Here is a 16,977-nt window from a genome sequence, read left to right as displayed (position 1 = left end):
CTTGTACAATACCTATGGTAGCATACACTGAAGAAAAATGCAAGTGTATATACTAGTTATGTGGATTCTGATCAGAAATAAGATAGTTGACTATCACAAGTTGTGTTCCAAATAACACCGGCTGCGGCAATATATACTTCCACTCTTGTATGAAACGACTGTTGCACACATGCTAGCACTTCGGTGGAGATGTCCGAGCAGACTGTAGCAGTATGTCGTCGCATATCATTGGATGTAGTGGTGGACTCTTTGTAGACAGCGTCTTTTAGCTTTCCCCATAGAAAAAGGCTCAAATGGTTCAAATGGCTCTGAGCACTATGGGACTTAACATCTATGGTCATCGGTCCCCTAGAACTTAGAACTACTTAAACCTAACTAACCTAAGGACATCACGCAACACCCAGTCATCACGAGGCAGAGAAAATCCCTGACACCGCCGGGAATCGAACCCGGGAACCCGGGCGTGGAAAGCGAGAACGCTACCGCACGACCACGAGCTGCGAACATAGAAAAAGGTCTAAGGCATAAAATTCGAGGAACGGGATGGTCATGGTACCGGTCCTCTGCGTCCAATCCATGGATTTGGAAACTATTCGTGAAGACATGATACAATACTTCGTGCACTATGGGCTGGACAGCCATCATTTTGGTTCCACTGGTTCCTCCTAGTCTGCAGAGGAACCTCTTGTAGTATCCATAGAAGCTGCGATACCTGTGCGAGTTCAGTGCTATAGCTATGAAAACTGGGCCTATGAGCTGATGGTTCACTATCGCACACGTTTACTCGCCATGGGTGCTGACTTTTTACCTGACGAAGCCAACGAGGATTGTCAGCAGACCAATAGTGCATCTTTCGGAGGTTTACGTGGCCTTGATTGGTAAATGTGGCTTTATTATTAAACGAGATACGTGATACATCGGGAATATCCCGTCTTAATGCCCAAATACAGAATTTAATGCGTTTGTCATAATCCTTTCCACGCAGCTCTTGCTGGAGAGAGATATAATACGGATGGGACCTACGTCGATGTGGAACGCCCAGGAAACTTGACACTTCCTCGTGCGATTGAGCTGAAGCTAACGGGTGGATCAACTGCATTACATGCAAGAAAATTAACTTACCCCTCTTCCGGCGTCACTTGTTTACTTGTGTCACGTTGTCTAGGTGTTGCACTACCACCTTCAAGTACCTAGCCGAAGAGATTGAAATATAATTGCCCAGGTGGTTGACGTCTATTGGGATATCTTGCCGCATACATGCTACAAGAACGAACAGTATTTTTCCTACTTCCATATAGCATGAACATGTCGGCTTTTTCTGTGTTGGTAAATCCCATCGTCCACTCACGACCTATTGCTTGAACTTTCACACATTAATTGACTAGCAAGTCTTCAGTGCACTTAAGTGACACAAAAGCACACTGTAAGAAAGTATAACAGCATCGTACGTAGTGACTACGAAGGTTGAATGGCACAAACAGGTGTTGGCGAGGAAACTTTTAAGAATTCGGTATCTTGTGAACGACTCGCACTAGAAACATGCAACAACCTCCACTGATATTCTAATTTACCATACTTTTAGTTCGTTAATGTCAATGGGGACAATATTATGGAAATAGAAGTGGAGGTAGAAGAAGATGAAATGGGACATATACTGCGTGAAGAGTTTGACAGAGCATTGAAAGACCTAAGTCGAAACAAGGCCCCGGGAGTAGACAACATTCCATTAGAACTACTGATAGCCTTGGGAGAGCCAGCCCCGACAAAACTCTACCATCTGGTGAGCAAGATGTATGAGACAGGCGAAATACCCTCAGACTTAAAGAAGAATATAATAATTCCAATCCCAAAGAAAGCGGGTGCTGACAGATGTGAAAATTACCAAACTATCAGCTTAATAAGCCACAGCTGCAAAATACTAACACGAATTCTTTACAGACGAATGGAAAAACTGGTAGAAACCGACCTCGGGGAAGATCAGTTTGGATTCCGTAGAAATGTTGGAACACGAGAGGCAATACTGACCCTACGACTTATCTTAGAGGATAGATTAAGGAAAGGCAAACCTACATTTCTAGCATTTGTAGACTTAGAGCAAACTTTTGACAATGTTGGTTGGAATACTCTCTTTCAAATTCTGAAGGTGGCAGGGGTAAAATAGAGGGAGCGGAAGGCTATTTACAATTTGTACAGAAACCACACGGCAGTTATAAGAGTCTAGGGGCATGAAAGGGAAGCAGTGGTTGGGAAGGGAGTGAGACAGGGTTGTATCCTATCCCCGATGTTATTCTATCTGTATATTGAGCAAGCAGTAAAGGAAACAAAAGAAAAATTCAGAGTAGGATTAAAATCCATGGAGAAGAAATAAAAACTTTGAGGTTGGCCGATGACACTGTAATTCTGTCAGAGACAGCAAACAACCTGGAAGAGCAGCTGAACGGAATGGACAGTGTCTTGAAAGGAGGATATAAGATGAACATCAACAAAAGCAAAACGAGGATAATGGAATGTAGTTGAATTAAATCGGGTGATGCTGCGGGAATTAGATTAGGAAATGAGACCCTTAAAGTAGTAAATGAGTTTTTCTGTTTGGGGAGCCAAATAACTAATGATGCTCGAAGTAGAGAGGATATAAAATGTAGACTGGCAATGGCAAGGAAAGAGTTTCTGAAGAAGAGTAGTTTGTTAACATCGAGTATGGATTTAAGTGTCAGAAAGTCGTTTCTGAAAGTATTTTTATGGAGTGTAGCCATGTATGGAAGTGAAACATGGATGATAAATACTTTAGAAAAGAAGAGAATTGAAGCTTTCGAAATGTGGTGCTACAGAAGAATGCTGAAGATTAGATGGTTAGATCACATAACTAATGAGGAGGTATTGAATAGAATTGGAGAGAAGAGAAATTTGTGGCACAACTTGACTAGAAGAAGGGATCGGTTGGTAGGACATATTATGAGGCATCAAGGGATCACCAATTTAGTATTGGATGGTAGCGTGGAGGGTAAAAATTGTAGAGGGAGACCAAGAGATGAACGCACAAAACAGATTCAGAAGGATGTAGTTTGCAGTAGGTACTGGGAGATGAAGAAGTATGTACAGGACAGAGTAGCATGGACAGCTGCATCAAACGAGTCTCTGGACTGAATACCACAACAACAACTATGTCAATAGGCAATTTTTCATTTAAAAAAGAGTATGTTTGTACAAAAAATACACTTTCAAACTGTTATTTCGCTCTATTTATTGGCTAACAACAGGAGCCCTTGAGTACCAATACATTCTGTGAAAACCGCACATAAATATCCATTTCCATTTCCACAATATTTTCGGTACAAGTTTCATATGCTTCACCCAGTATACGTTCTTCACATTTGTAAGGCCTTTCTGTATATAATGTTTGTAACATTATTAATTTGAAATTTGAGCGTATGATAGGTTAGATATTTGCATCAAATGGAAAAGTACATTTCGACTCCAGTCAGAGCATATTTGTTTTAACGTTGTCTAAAAAAATTCACTATACATTCTGCTATAGATAACAAATAAATAATGTTACATAAATTTCCTATAATTTCACCTCAGAGTGACTGTGATATGTCAGAGAGATTTACTAGAACTGTGAATAAAAATGTCTCGGCAAATTTACCGTGTCAAATACAGACAAAAACCCCTCGTGATGACTACCACCATCATCGCCGTTAAGGAGTGTCTGACTCTCGAAAAATGGTTACATTCACACTTTTATACCAAAGCGACGGAATCTGAGTGGCTAGATTACGTCATGGTGATATCACGAAAATGGCGTATTCTGTGTTCAAAGATAATGTTTCCACTCTGTTGTGTACATAGTTCCGCGTAGTCAGCGCGTACACAACTTTCCCACTAAAGCGCGCCCCGCTAAGCACAACAGCGCAGGCGCAGCGCTCGTCCATCTCCGCACTATGAGATGGCGCTGTCTTAGAGACGGACCAAATTCTGCTTCCGCCGATCCGCGTATTAATATGTCACGCAGCCAATGAGATTGCTGCTAACGTAGAACCTTTTCTCCTCGCGGATCACACTCGAGCAGTGTTACCTGAACGCTCGAGGTATTATAACGAGTGTACAGACCTCCGATTAGTCAGTCTGCATTAGTCTGCATTGGTCTATAGTCAAGTTTCAGTCTGCGCCTAATAAGATTATAATATTCCTGTACATAGCCATGAAGAGAAACGAATAGACGCTTTGTCAAGTATCAGAGATATGTGAGAATAAGATTAACGTACCAAGACCAAAGGAACTTCAGACTGTCAATTGTAAATAGCATCCAGAACCAAGTTAAGTTATTTTTACGCTTGTTATTATTTTAATAAATGTGTGTGAAAATTAATCAAGTTCTGAAACTTCCTGGCAGATTAAAACTGTGTGCCCGACCGAGACTCGAACTCGGGACCTTTGCCTTTCGCGGGCAAGTGCTCTACCAACTGAGCTACCGAAGCACGACTCACGCCCGGTACTCACAGCTTTACTTCTGCCAGTATCTCGTCTCCTACCTTCCAAACTTTCTAATCAAGTTCTGTTTAAAGTTGGTCACCGTCAGTCTGCTACTCTGAGCGTGCAAGAGGAATTTCTATAGTCTGACCTAACGGCAGAAGATAAACACGCCACGATAAGACCACGAGACATATTGCTGGCACTCGCCTACTTCGTTAGAGCGACAAGTCAAATAATCTGATGGTGTGTGTACCGAAGGTCTTACAGTACGCACATCACACACTCATTGTCCAATGTCGCTAGCAGCGCCAACACCCGCATCGGTCGAATAAGATACGAGAAATCTTCCTCTGTAATCTTTCTTTATCAAGTGAACGCTCCCACGTGTTGCTAAATGCACAATCTGTGTCTCTATTGAAGCTTTTGTCACAGAGTGCAAGTTCCACTGCTTCTCTAATCACTGAGTCCCAGTAGTTCGGAACGTGGGCCCGAATTATCTTGTGTTCGAACATAATGTTGCGTTTATTTAACAGGATGTGCTCAGCCGTCCCTGATTACTCCCTGTTCCCTACCACCCATGAACGCAAAAGACCGCTGTCACAGCTCTGGTTCACACTTACCAGCTCTTGGACAACATATCCCAAACAGAACTAAATACACCAGTCGCTCACTGTACACGACATAAAACAAGTACTCCACATAAAAACGCAACAGTTCCCTTCGGTCACGACTGCACTGCTTATCGATACCTCAAAGAAATGCCCTCTCATTTCTAGCCACAATTACAACCCTGCACATCGTTGTCTTCTCCACAGGCTATGACGCTCAACTCTGGGAATCCTCTAGAGTCCTGTTTACCCTTAAACCGTACAAACCTCCAACTGATATCTCATCCAACCGAGCCATCTGCCGCACCTCGGTGTTTAACAGATTTTACGAATCCATCCTCTCCAGACGGATCAATCAAAACCTGAACAAACACAACAAACAAACAAACAAACCAGTGCACCATCCGTCCAATCTTCTCGCCTGAGGACCACACTGTGCACCTCACACAATTCCTATCCCTCCAACTCAACACCTGTGAGTCCTAAATCCTCTGTTTTAGTCTCCCTCGACTAAGAGAAAGCCTATGACTGCATATGGCATTGTGGTCTCCTTCTAGACCCCTTGCATATACACTTCCTACTCCACCTTATTTTATCCTTCGTATCTACTCGCCTATCCTTTGCCACTATCAACAGTACCAATTTCTGTACTTTCCATCCCACTATGCGAGAGCCCAAATCCTCTCTCCTCTCCTCTATCTTCTCTAACTGCCGGTATGCCTAAACCTTCGCCACCAGGCCGCCTCCTTCAGTACACTGATGATATCGTTTTCCTCGCTCTCTTCCCTACACTCTAGATATCCAAGATCCCTTCAAATCCACCTCAATTAGTTTCCTTCAGGTGGAACTAATGGCTCCTCAAGATCAGACCATCCAAAACCCAGGCAAAAATTATAGGACTAACAACCCATACCTTCCATCTCGATGACTTCTGCCTTGTCATTTACGGCCGTTCTATCCAGTCAAGTAGTACCGTAAAATATCTAGGCTATCCATTGACCGGATACTAACATGAAAACCTCAGCTACTAACCATTCAACAGAATGCACATAATATACCAAATTTATTAAACCTACAAGTGGCTGAACTTCGGGAAAACACCTCTATTATCCTCCACACCTACGAAACCTTGATCCGATCCATCGTCTCCCATGCAAATGTTACATGGATATCAGTCCCAGCAAAATTGCAAAATTCCATCAGTCCCTCAAAATTTTCGAACACCAGGCACTCTGTGTCGTTTCTCAGCCCCCCCCCCCTCCTCCCCCTCCCACGTGGAACCTCTAACATGTCATGAATTTCTCACCTCCCCTCCTGCACGTCTAACAACTTCACATCTCCTCTACTATCCTCAAACTAACACAACTGCTTCCCTTTTTTACCTTTAGAAACATATCCCACCGACCTTAAATCTGCACAAAATCCATATCATATCCTAACTTCAATCGACTCTCTCTTCCATACAGTAAATTCGTTCCAGTATTTGTGCATCCTAGAGTTACATACACACATCTAGAAAAGTTTTGCATTACTTCGATTTTGAGAGTTCCGGAATCTGTACAGAAAAATGGAATTGAGGTTAACATAAATATCATTTCCACCCTTTTCATTGCTCATTAAAACCACACGTTGCGTGTTGTACCACCATACAGCGAGGCCTTCAGAGGTGGCAGTATAGATTTCTGTATACACTGGTACCTCTAATACCCACTGAGAGTCCTCTTGCATTGATGCATGCCTGTATTCGTCGTGGCATACTATTGACAAATTCATCAAGGCATTGTTGGTCCAGATTGTCCCACTCCTCAACGGTGATTCGGCGTAGATCCCTCAGAGTGGTTGGTGGGACACGTCGTCTATAAATAGTCCTTTTCAATCCATCCCAGGCATGTTGGAAAGGGTTCATGTCTGGGGAACATGCTGGCCAATCTAGTCGAGCGATTTCGTTATTCTGAGGGAAGTCACAAGATGTGCACGATGGGGGCGCGAATTGTCATCCATGAAGACGAATGCCTCGCCAGTATGCTGCCTGTACGGTTGAGCTATCGGTCGGAGGATGGCATTCACGTATCATACTGCCGTTATGGCGCCTTCCATGACCACCAGCGGCGTACGTCGGCCCCACATACTGCCACCCCAAAACATCAGGGAACCTCCACTTTGCTGCACTCGCTGGACAGTGTGTCTAAGGCGTTCAGCATGACCGGGTTGCCTCCAAACAAGCCTCCGACGATTGTCTGGTTGAAGGCATAAGCGACACTCATCGGTGAAGAGAACGTGAAGCCAATCCTGATGGATCCATTCGGCATGTTGTTGGGCCCATCTGTACCGCGCTGCATGGTGTCGTGGTTGCGAAGGTGGAGCTCGTCATGGACGTCGGTAGCGAAGTGGCATCTCATGCAGCCTATTGTGCACAGTTTCAGTCGTAACACGACATCCTGTGGCTGCACAAAAAGCATTATTCAACATGGTGGCGTTGCTGACAGGATTCCTCTGAGCCATAAACCATAGGTAGCGGTTATCCACTGCAGTAGTAGCCCTTGGGCAGCCTGAGCGAGGCATGCCATCGACAGTTCTTGTCTCTCTGTATCTCTTCCATGTCCGAACAACATCGCTTTGGTTCACTCCGAGGCGCCTGGACGCCTCCCTTGATGAGAGTCCTTCCTGGCACAAAGAACCAAGGCGGACGCAATGGAACCGCGGTATTGACCCTCTGGACACTGTTGAACTACACGAGCCGTGTACCTGCTTCCTGGTAGAATGACTGGAGCCGATCGGCTGTCGGACACCATCCGTCTAATAGGCGCTGCTGATGCATGGTTGTTTACATCTTTGGGCGGGTTTAGTGACATCTCTGAACAGTCAAAGGGACTGTGTCTGTGATTCAATATCCACAGTCAACGTCTATTTCAGGATTTCTGGGAACCAGGGTGACGCAAAACTTTTTTTCATGTGTGTAGCTTTCTCACCCTTCCTCTCCATCTCCTGACACCGGAGCCCTGTCCAAACATCAAACTTCTCCTCGTTTCCGTTTCTCCCAATATTCACCCTTCCACTCAACCCTTCTTAACAGATACCACGAAACGGCTTATAAATTTACATCCACAATCATCCCAGATCTCTCCACAACTTATTCATCCAGCATACGTCCTTTACCTTCTCAGTGAAAGTGCAGCGCTTTCCTTCCGCGAAGGTCGCTGTTTTCTTTGTAAAGCTTTGAAATGTTTCCTTTCATCTTTATCTGCCAGACTTTTTATTTCCTCTTTAAACCTTAAATGAAGAAAACCACGCTCTATATTTGCAGTCACCTCTACATCATATTTTAAAACCTTTTTTAAATTTTACATCCATGAATATCATTTATTTGCGGAAAGCACAGGCGGCTGCGTTCTATGACGAATGTATTGGAAAGCAGGTACAATGCTGTGACTATTATCTTAGTCATAGTGGCGACTATCCGGAGAAGCATCTGTTAGAGGTAGCTTACTTTTGCAAATAAAACATTTTTGATCTTCACGATGGTTTTCATTTCGTGGTCGATCGGAATTTACTTTCAGAATAGCCCTCGTACTAACCAAGTCATACTACTCCTAACAGCTATAATGATGAGTCTGCAAATGAAGTAAATATTGATGTAATGCTATTCGGTACACTGTCATAAGACAATTTACACCTATGACAGTATATTTTCCTTTGCATCAGTTTTTCCATCAAACATTCTCTTCAGACGGACGAATGACCAGATACACTTTCCTATCAGCCACCAGCTGTCATCACAAGCATTCGTATGACTGTGGTTTGTATTAAACCGCAACTTTTATTCTCTTTCAGGTTTCCGAGACGTCACTGTAACTGCAACGCTTTTCCTCATTTGTGTTCCTGCTTTCCACCTTTGTACAATTTAAAGGTCAACATCTGTCAGATATATAATGAAAATTTTCTAAATTGGATAAAATTAAGTTAAGAGATGATGAAACAACCATACCTTTTTAAAATGTCAGGTGTTACTCGACTACAAGTAAACTAAAGTTATACATTTCATTTTCTTTCCTCAACTAAAACTCATTTCAGTTTCGTGCAGATGATTTATAAAACATATCTATTTAGTTCAATCTAAAATTGGGGTGATATGGAAAACATTCATTAAGCGCTAAGTTAAATTGCAATATTGCTTTAGAGTTGGTTAATACAATAACATTCAATTTACTGGACGAGGATATTGGGAGGAAATCAGATATTCTAATGGATATTCCATATCAAATGACGGTATGCATCGGTAGACCTTGACTGGAGGAAGTGGAGTAACAAACATTTAAAGCCCTTTGAAAACTTAACAAAAGTTATTGATGGTATTTTGTAGTATTCTCTGATTCTACTTTGACAGGTAAAAGGCATGGATACAATAATTTACATAACATAACCACTTCCAGCTTAGTGTAGTACTCATATAAATGGTGAATTACCTAAAATCTGCCAACTGCCCCGCAAATATTGCGGAAATGAAAAGTACTATTGACGTGTGGTTTTCAGAGAACCGATTTGTAGTCAGAGGCTCCTACTGTTTGCCAATGAACGAACAGTAAGAATACTTACAAAGTGTATATTTTTGCAAACATACACTTTCTTAAATGGAACACTATCTATTGACATTAACAAACTAAACCTAGGGCGAATTAGAATGTCATTGGTGGTTGCTACAAGATTCTAGTGCGAGTCCTATGCAGGATATGGTATTTTGAAAAGTTCGCACATCGACTCTTCTTTGTGCCATTCAAGCTGCTAGGTATGACATTGTTACGTTTGCTTACAGTTTGCTTCTGTATTCCTTGAGTGAATTAAGACTAATTAGTGTGTCAGGGTGTGACGGTCCAAGCTGTAGGTCGCGAGTGGACAATGGGATTTACGAATACAGAAAATACCAACATGCCCATGGTGTATGGTGAGTGTAGGAAGAATGCGGTTCATTCTTGTACGGTGCGTGTGGCATGATATCCCTATAGACGTCAACCATCTCGGCAGTTATTTGTCTCTCTCTTCAACCAGTTTCGTGAAAGTGGTGTTGTAACATCTATCCAACGTAACAGAAGAATACAAGTGACATCAGAAGACGAGGAAATTAATGTCCTTGCTATTGTTGCAGTTCATCCGCATGTTAGCCCCGGCGCAATGACACGAGGAAGTGGCAAGAGTCAGGAAAGTTCAAAATGGTTCAAATGGCTCTGAGCACTATGGGACTTAACATCTATGGTCATCAGTCCCCTAGAACTTAGAACTACTTAAACCTAACTAACCTAAGGACAGCACACAACACCCAACCATCACGAGGCAGAGAAAATCCCTGACCCCGCCGGGAATCGAACCCGGGAACCCGGGCGTGGGAAGCGAGAACGCTACCGCACGACCACGAGATGCGGGCTAGTCAGGAAAGTGTCCTAAGCATTCCCCATCGACATAGGTTCCATCCCTGTCATATATCTCTCTCCATCAAGAGCTGCATAGAAACTAATAACAGAATCGTGTTAACTTCTGTACATAGGCATCAAGACAGGATACTCCAGATTTATCACGTACCTTGGTTAGTGATGAAGCCATATTGACGAATCATGGGCAGATAAACTGCCAAAGCAAGCACTGTTGGTCTGTTGACATCCGCCCTTGCTTTCATTAGGTGGAACATCAGCGTCCATGTGCGGTGTGGGATAGTGAACCGTATGTCCACGGGCCCGTTTTTCATAGACGAAGCACTGAACGCGCACAAGTATCGCAGCTTCCTAACACACCATCTTCCACGCACGCAAGAGGACGTTCCTCCGCAGACCAGCAGGAGACCAACATGATGGCTGTCTAGCTCAAAGTGCACGAAGAACTACAAAATGTCTTCGCTAATTGCTTCCAAATTATTGGATTGGGCGCAGAGGACCTGTACGTACACCGGAACCTTCCCCAGATCTGACGCTTGTAGATTTTTTTCTGTGGAGAAAGCTGAAAAACGCTATCTACAGGAAGATACCAACTACAGCCGATGAGATGCAAAGACGTATTACTGCATCCTGCTCGGACAACTCATCTGAAATGCTAGTACGTGTGCAGCAGTCGTTCCATACCGGACTGAAGCGTGTATTGCCGCTGTCGGTGGTCATTGTGAACACAACCTGTGATGGTCAGCTGTCTTGTTACTGGTCAGAATCCACGTAACTGGTCTATGCTCTTGTGCTGTTTCTTCGTGTGTGCTACCACGGGTATTGTACAAGTGTCAGTGTGGGAACGTTTCAAAATACGATATCTCGTAAACGACTCTCACTAGAATCTTGCAACAAATAGGACTGACATTGTGATTTACCCTAATTTTATTTTGTTAATATCGATAAACACTGTTCCATTTAAAAAATATGTTTGCACTTCCTAAATATTATTACAGTCTTTTGATTGGGTAATAATACAAGCCCCTGACTACCAAACCATTCTGTGAAAATCAATAGCACTTTATATTTCTTCAGTATTTGTGGCGCAAATTTCAGGTGATTCAGAGAGAGAGAGAGAGAGAGAGAGAGAGAGAGAGAGAGAGAGATGGGGGAAATGTATTTTAATATTTTTATTTCACTTGTATATGTTCTGTAGCTTCTGCACCCTCTAATTGTGGATGTCTGCTGTGACTTTGTTACGTATCAGTCCTTGACTAGAAATGGAAAACATTAGACCCTGTCTCGACACAAGTACAACATCATGCAAGCACCGATCAACGTTTTGTTAAATACGTGTACTGGAGGACGAGAACTTCAGCTTTGAAATACTGTATGCAATTTAAGACACTTTATTGTGGGTGACTGATATAATTAATTTATTATTTCTGTACTATAATACCTTTTTGTAAATGAAAACAGATTTCCTGATACATAAATCTATATTTAGTTTTGACTAGCTTGCAAGACTGACAGTAGATTCACGGAGTCTTCTTGCCTACACGTATTTTATTCTTTTTTTTTCTTATTTATTCTTTTCACCGCATTTTGTAGAGTTCCGACCCGATGGCTCTTACACCCTGCTACAAAGCATTTCGTACATGTAGAAGAAAATGACAGTAATGGGACAAAACTTTTGCCACAGAGGCAATAAAAACCATACATGACAAAATAAATTTGAGTACAGAACATGGAGTTTTGTATTATAAGGACTAGGTGATTAGTAATTATAAATATCGGAAGATTTACAAATAGCCTTCCGAAGGGATTGGATAAAACACATTGAAAAATTCAAGAAGAAAACATAATTTATAAACCACAATATTATAATTACACCATTACAATCTACAATACGACAAAACATTAGTTACAGTGATGCGTGACCACCATGTGAGAACAGTGGTTAGGAAAGTGCAATTCTGATTACCGACGCAGTAACAGCACCAGTTTAGGACGTCAATGTTCGTGCTAGCTACTGAGATCATACGTGGATAATCAACGAATTGGTGAATTGGTGGAAGGAGCAAGTGTGGCATAAAATCTTTCATATATGGATTAGATCTCCTCTGGAACAGTATTTAATTGTAAGGCATTGTGAGTCGTGGTATTCCTAACGAACCATTGAGCATCTAATATGATGCGCAATGCCTGTTTTGACAACCCTAAGTTTGTGGACATGCAGCACGCCTCCATATGAGGCAGGCTTTAAAATGCTATTATTCCCGATTTATAAAGCAGGAGACTGCTTTCCCAGTACAGAGAAGACCTTCTTCGTGTTTCTCTCTTCTTTCCCTTATTAAAGGGAATGTTACACTCAATTTGCGAATAAAAAGTGCTGACGCCGCTGATGTACTGGATATAGGAGGCGTGCCGGCGAGCTCAATTTTCGCAGCAGTTGCCAGAGTCTGACTGGAGCACAAAGGACGCCGGCTCGGCCAGCAAGAACAACAGCAGCAGCGGCAGCGGCAGCAACAACAGCAACTGCAGTAGCAGCAGTGGGTAGCGGGACGTGCCGGCGCGCACAGTGAATATTCATGCGCCGTGGTGCGCAGATTTAGCGCCGGGATGAATATCAGAAAGCCATTCGGCGTGTCTGACACAGCCGCCGCGGCCCTACTCGCTTTTAATAACGTTTTATTAAAGCGGCGCGCGGGGAGAATATTTCAGGCTTTTCCTGCGGGTGACAGCGCTACCCGGCAACATCTGCCGTGAAGCCGCCGCTCGCAGCTCCGAAATATTGGCACCGCCGCCCTTCCACCGTCTTGCAAGTTCGGAGCCGCCCCTCCGGAGTAAAGGAGCTGTTACGGCAACTCTTAGGCGCGACTCGTTCTAACGAGCGCACTGCGACGACGTACCGACAACTGGATATCGATTTCCTAAAGATATACAGTTAAGCCGTTCGCTAGAGATGTTTTCCTCATTTTTTCCTTCACACGACTTACTCGTATAATTCGCTGTCGAGGTGTGACGACGGTCTCAGCACCGTGCACTGTGCTCAGTGCTGCTTGGTGACACATGCTAGTTGTCATGAGGATCTCTGGTTCCGTGCATAGAGTAAATATCTCTGGAGTGAGCACTGCGTTCTGCGCATGTTGTCAACATTAAACCAGGATTGTCACGTGTTCTCGGGACTTCGCTTTGCGTGTGTGCTTTCCTCTGAGTTTGAAATTTATAATATCAAGAGTTTTTGTTGTGTTTTCACCGTTTGTTGATAGTGTATTAGCGATGGTGAATTACTAGTGTTGCTACGGATGCAAAGAAAAATATGCGAAAGGAGGGTTAGTAACTTTTCATGGGTATTATGTTTAAACATTTCGAGGCGCATTATAATTAAGGCTTGATTCTGTAGACCTATTTTTCTACGCTTTTATGACTATATAATAGATATTACGGCTGGTACAAAAGCTTACAAACAATCGCTTTCTCTCGTAAATTTGCTAGTGGAACAGGAAAGGGAATGGTTAGTTGTTTGAGCAAATATTATCCTCCATGCATTTATCAGTGATTTGTCGATTATGTATATAGATTTGAAAGACGGGAGACAGATAAATTCAATAGAGTGGGAATCTGTAATTGTCTTCGTATAATATGTGTGTCCAAACCTTTTGTTTAACATAAAGTTACTGTAGGATACCATGTTAAGTGTGTCTAGGACATGGAAAATGATTATGTGTGATTTATATTTTAGTTTCCCGATGGGTGAACAATGAGTAAAGACGTGGCTCCAGAAAACAAGGAGGAGTAATTTTGCCCCCACAAAATATTCCAAAGTATGTTCAAAACACTTTGAAGAGGAATGTTTAGAAAGAGAAAAATTTGGACGTGTGTGGCTGAAGGTAGATGCTATCCCAACTATTTTTAATTTTCCACAGCACCTACTACCAATTTCTGCATTGAGCTTAAATACACTTTCTGCACGAATCAAATAAAAAACACAATAGTGTAGCTAATCAAAGTACGCATTCATCTACTTTGGTATATTTTGCCTTCAATTTATTTTCTTCACCATTTGATTAAGAAGCGTAAAATATTCGTAAACATGTTCCCAAACTCTTTCAGTTGTGTCACTTTCCACTTCCCTTAATGGTGTTATGTGGGTTGACTGTTACATGACCAACTGTGTTTGCTTTACAGTACATTTATTCTCCGATCGCCTTTTTTCCCCCTTCTTACTCAGTCTACTATTTATTTAATAAACTGGGAGCGAGTACGTAAAATGCGTTAATAAAACACTTCAAAGTGTCACCAGTAAGAAAAATTGTGCATTAGGTCGCAAAAACGAGAAAATAAATACACAGAAATAGCAGAAAAAAAGGACGAATTAGGAGGGATATAATCACTAATGTGAGGCAAATTTGGTGTTTTTCGGACTCTTGCAAAAGTACGGTACTAGCGTACTGTCAAGTCGTTTCGCAAGGCTATCACCGCAAAAATGTTACGTCAGGTTCTGTAATACTATTAAGTGCCGTATCATACCTAAAACTACCAAAAATCGAGTGCATCTGAACTGTGACACCTATCGCACAGAAGCTGAATGCAATATCACTTCCCCTTAAAATTTACGTAGCTGGTTTCTTCCCGGTACCAAATGGATACTGTTAAAATATCTGCGCAACATATATAAATAATCCACGACACGTACGAAAAGAATCCGTCAGTACTAGGGATGTAGTGACATTCGAAATATACAGGGCGCTATACGGACAAACACACGACGTCCCGAGAACACGTGACCAGGCCGGCAATGTATGTTGACAACACAAAATCTGTTCTGCGCATGTGAACGCTCACTCCAGAGATATTTACTCTATGGTTCTGTGCGTAGAGTTGAAATATCTCTGGAGTGAACGTTGGATTCTGCGCATTTTGTCAACATTATGTCAGAATTGTCACGTGATCTCGCGACGACGTTGTCTGTTTAAGGCCAGTTAACACTGCCCGTCACGTCACGTGAAAATATCTCACAATGCATTTCAAATAGCAGCGTTCACACACGCTGTCAGCGAATCGTCATTTCACATTACGGCACTTCGAGGTTTCTCGGGAAGAAAGTTTTGACGGTATCGTCTTCTGCTAAGCAACGTAAGTTAACCTATTTTCGCCACGCTCACTCATGTTATAGCAGTGGGTTTCCAGATTTTTAAATTTTTTTTGTTTTTGTGTCATCGTAGCCTTCTTTTTATTATTATAGTAAATTTCAAATGTTCCATTTTTTTCTATTGAGTGTTCTTACACAAGGGAGGTCAAATATCTGAAAACTAAAAATTGTTTATGTTTTACAATAACAGAGCAGAGCTGAGGCCCACAGTGAATACAGTGTGCTCAAAAAACTTGTCGAATACTTTGAGAAGCGGCAGTACTCATCCAAACAATAAAAATATGTCCAATAAACATGGGTCCGGAAGCGCATACTTTCCGAGATAACTGGGTGTTTGTAGGAAGGGCTGCGCGACGCTTAGATTCTGATTTTAGCACAGTCGTTGCACTCGCGCTCCGTCACAGATGTCGGCAGTGTACTATGGTGTCTTACACACAGTACTCTAGCTACCATTACGTGGTCTGCGTTGCAGCAACGACTACAAATGTGGTTCATGCATGATAGTACACCGGCACGCTTTCGTCACAGTGTACGCGAACATCTGACGCAGACATTTCAGGACCGCTGTATCGGTCAGGAGCAGCCACACCTTGGCCTGCTCGTTCCCCAGACATCAGTCCCCTAAACTTTTGGTTATAGGACCACTTGAAGGAATTTGTCTACGCCACGCCAATCAACGATGTGCAGACACTACAGCGTCGCGTCTTCAATGTGTGCCAGCAGGTACAATAACAACAAAGTTTACTTCAAAGAGTGCGTCATTCCCTACGTCGGAAGGCAGAGGGGTGCGTTGTCATGAATGGACACTACGTTGGATGCAGCATAATACAGTTTTGTAAGGTAATGAAACTTTGTATATTTTGTTTTAAGTGTGCAGCAGCGCAATGTTGATTTTGCTAATTCTAACAGTATCGTCCCTTGAATATAGGAACCAAGTATTTGCCATCAGATTTGATGTATAGGTTGATTAGGTACATCCGATTTATAATATTTTGTGTGTTTTGTAATCTTGATACAGAGAAGTTAAATTTTGGAACCTATGTTGCCAAACGATGTTAGACTTTTGTCATGTAACTATCCAAGTATAGTTAACTACGCCAGTAAGTGAGAATTGTAGAAAAGTTGAGAAGTTCACTCATTTTGAAGTTAACGCAAAATGTTTCATATTAGATTTTGTAAAGGAGAAACTTTATTTTTATTACGAGTTTCAAACTGAACCATTCGGTCTTAGCATATCCCCTTATCAGTATCTCGTCCTCTTCCATGTCGTGTTTATTTAAATCCAATGAATATAGTTTAAAAGAAATGATTTGTTAATAAGAATCAGAAAAATATTAAT

Source organism: Schistocerca americana, chromosome 8 (assembly GCF_021461395.2).
Source record: "Schistocerca americana isolate TAMUIC-IGC-003095 chromosome 8, iqSchAmer2.1, whole genome shotgun sequence".
NCBI classification, from domain to species: domain Eukaryota; kingdom Metazoa; phylum Arthropoda; class Insecta; order Orthoptera; family Acrididae; genus Schistocerca; species Schistocerca americana.
The sequence above is the reverse complement of the archived record's forward strand: the minus strand, read 5'-3'. Positions refer to the sequence as shown.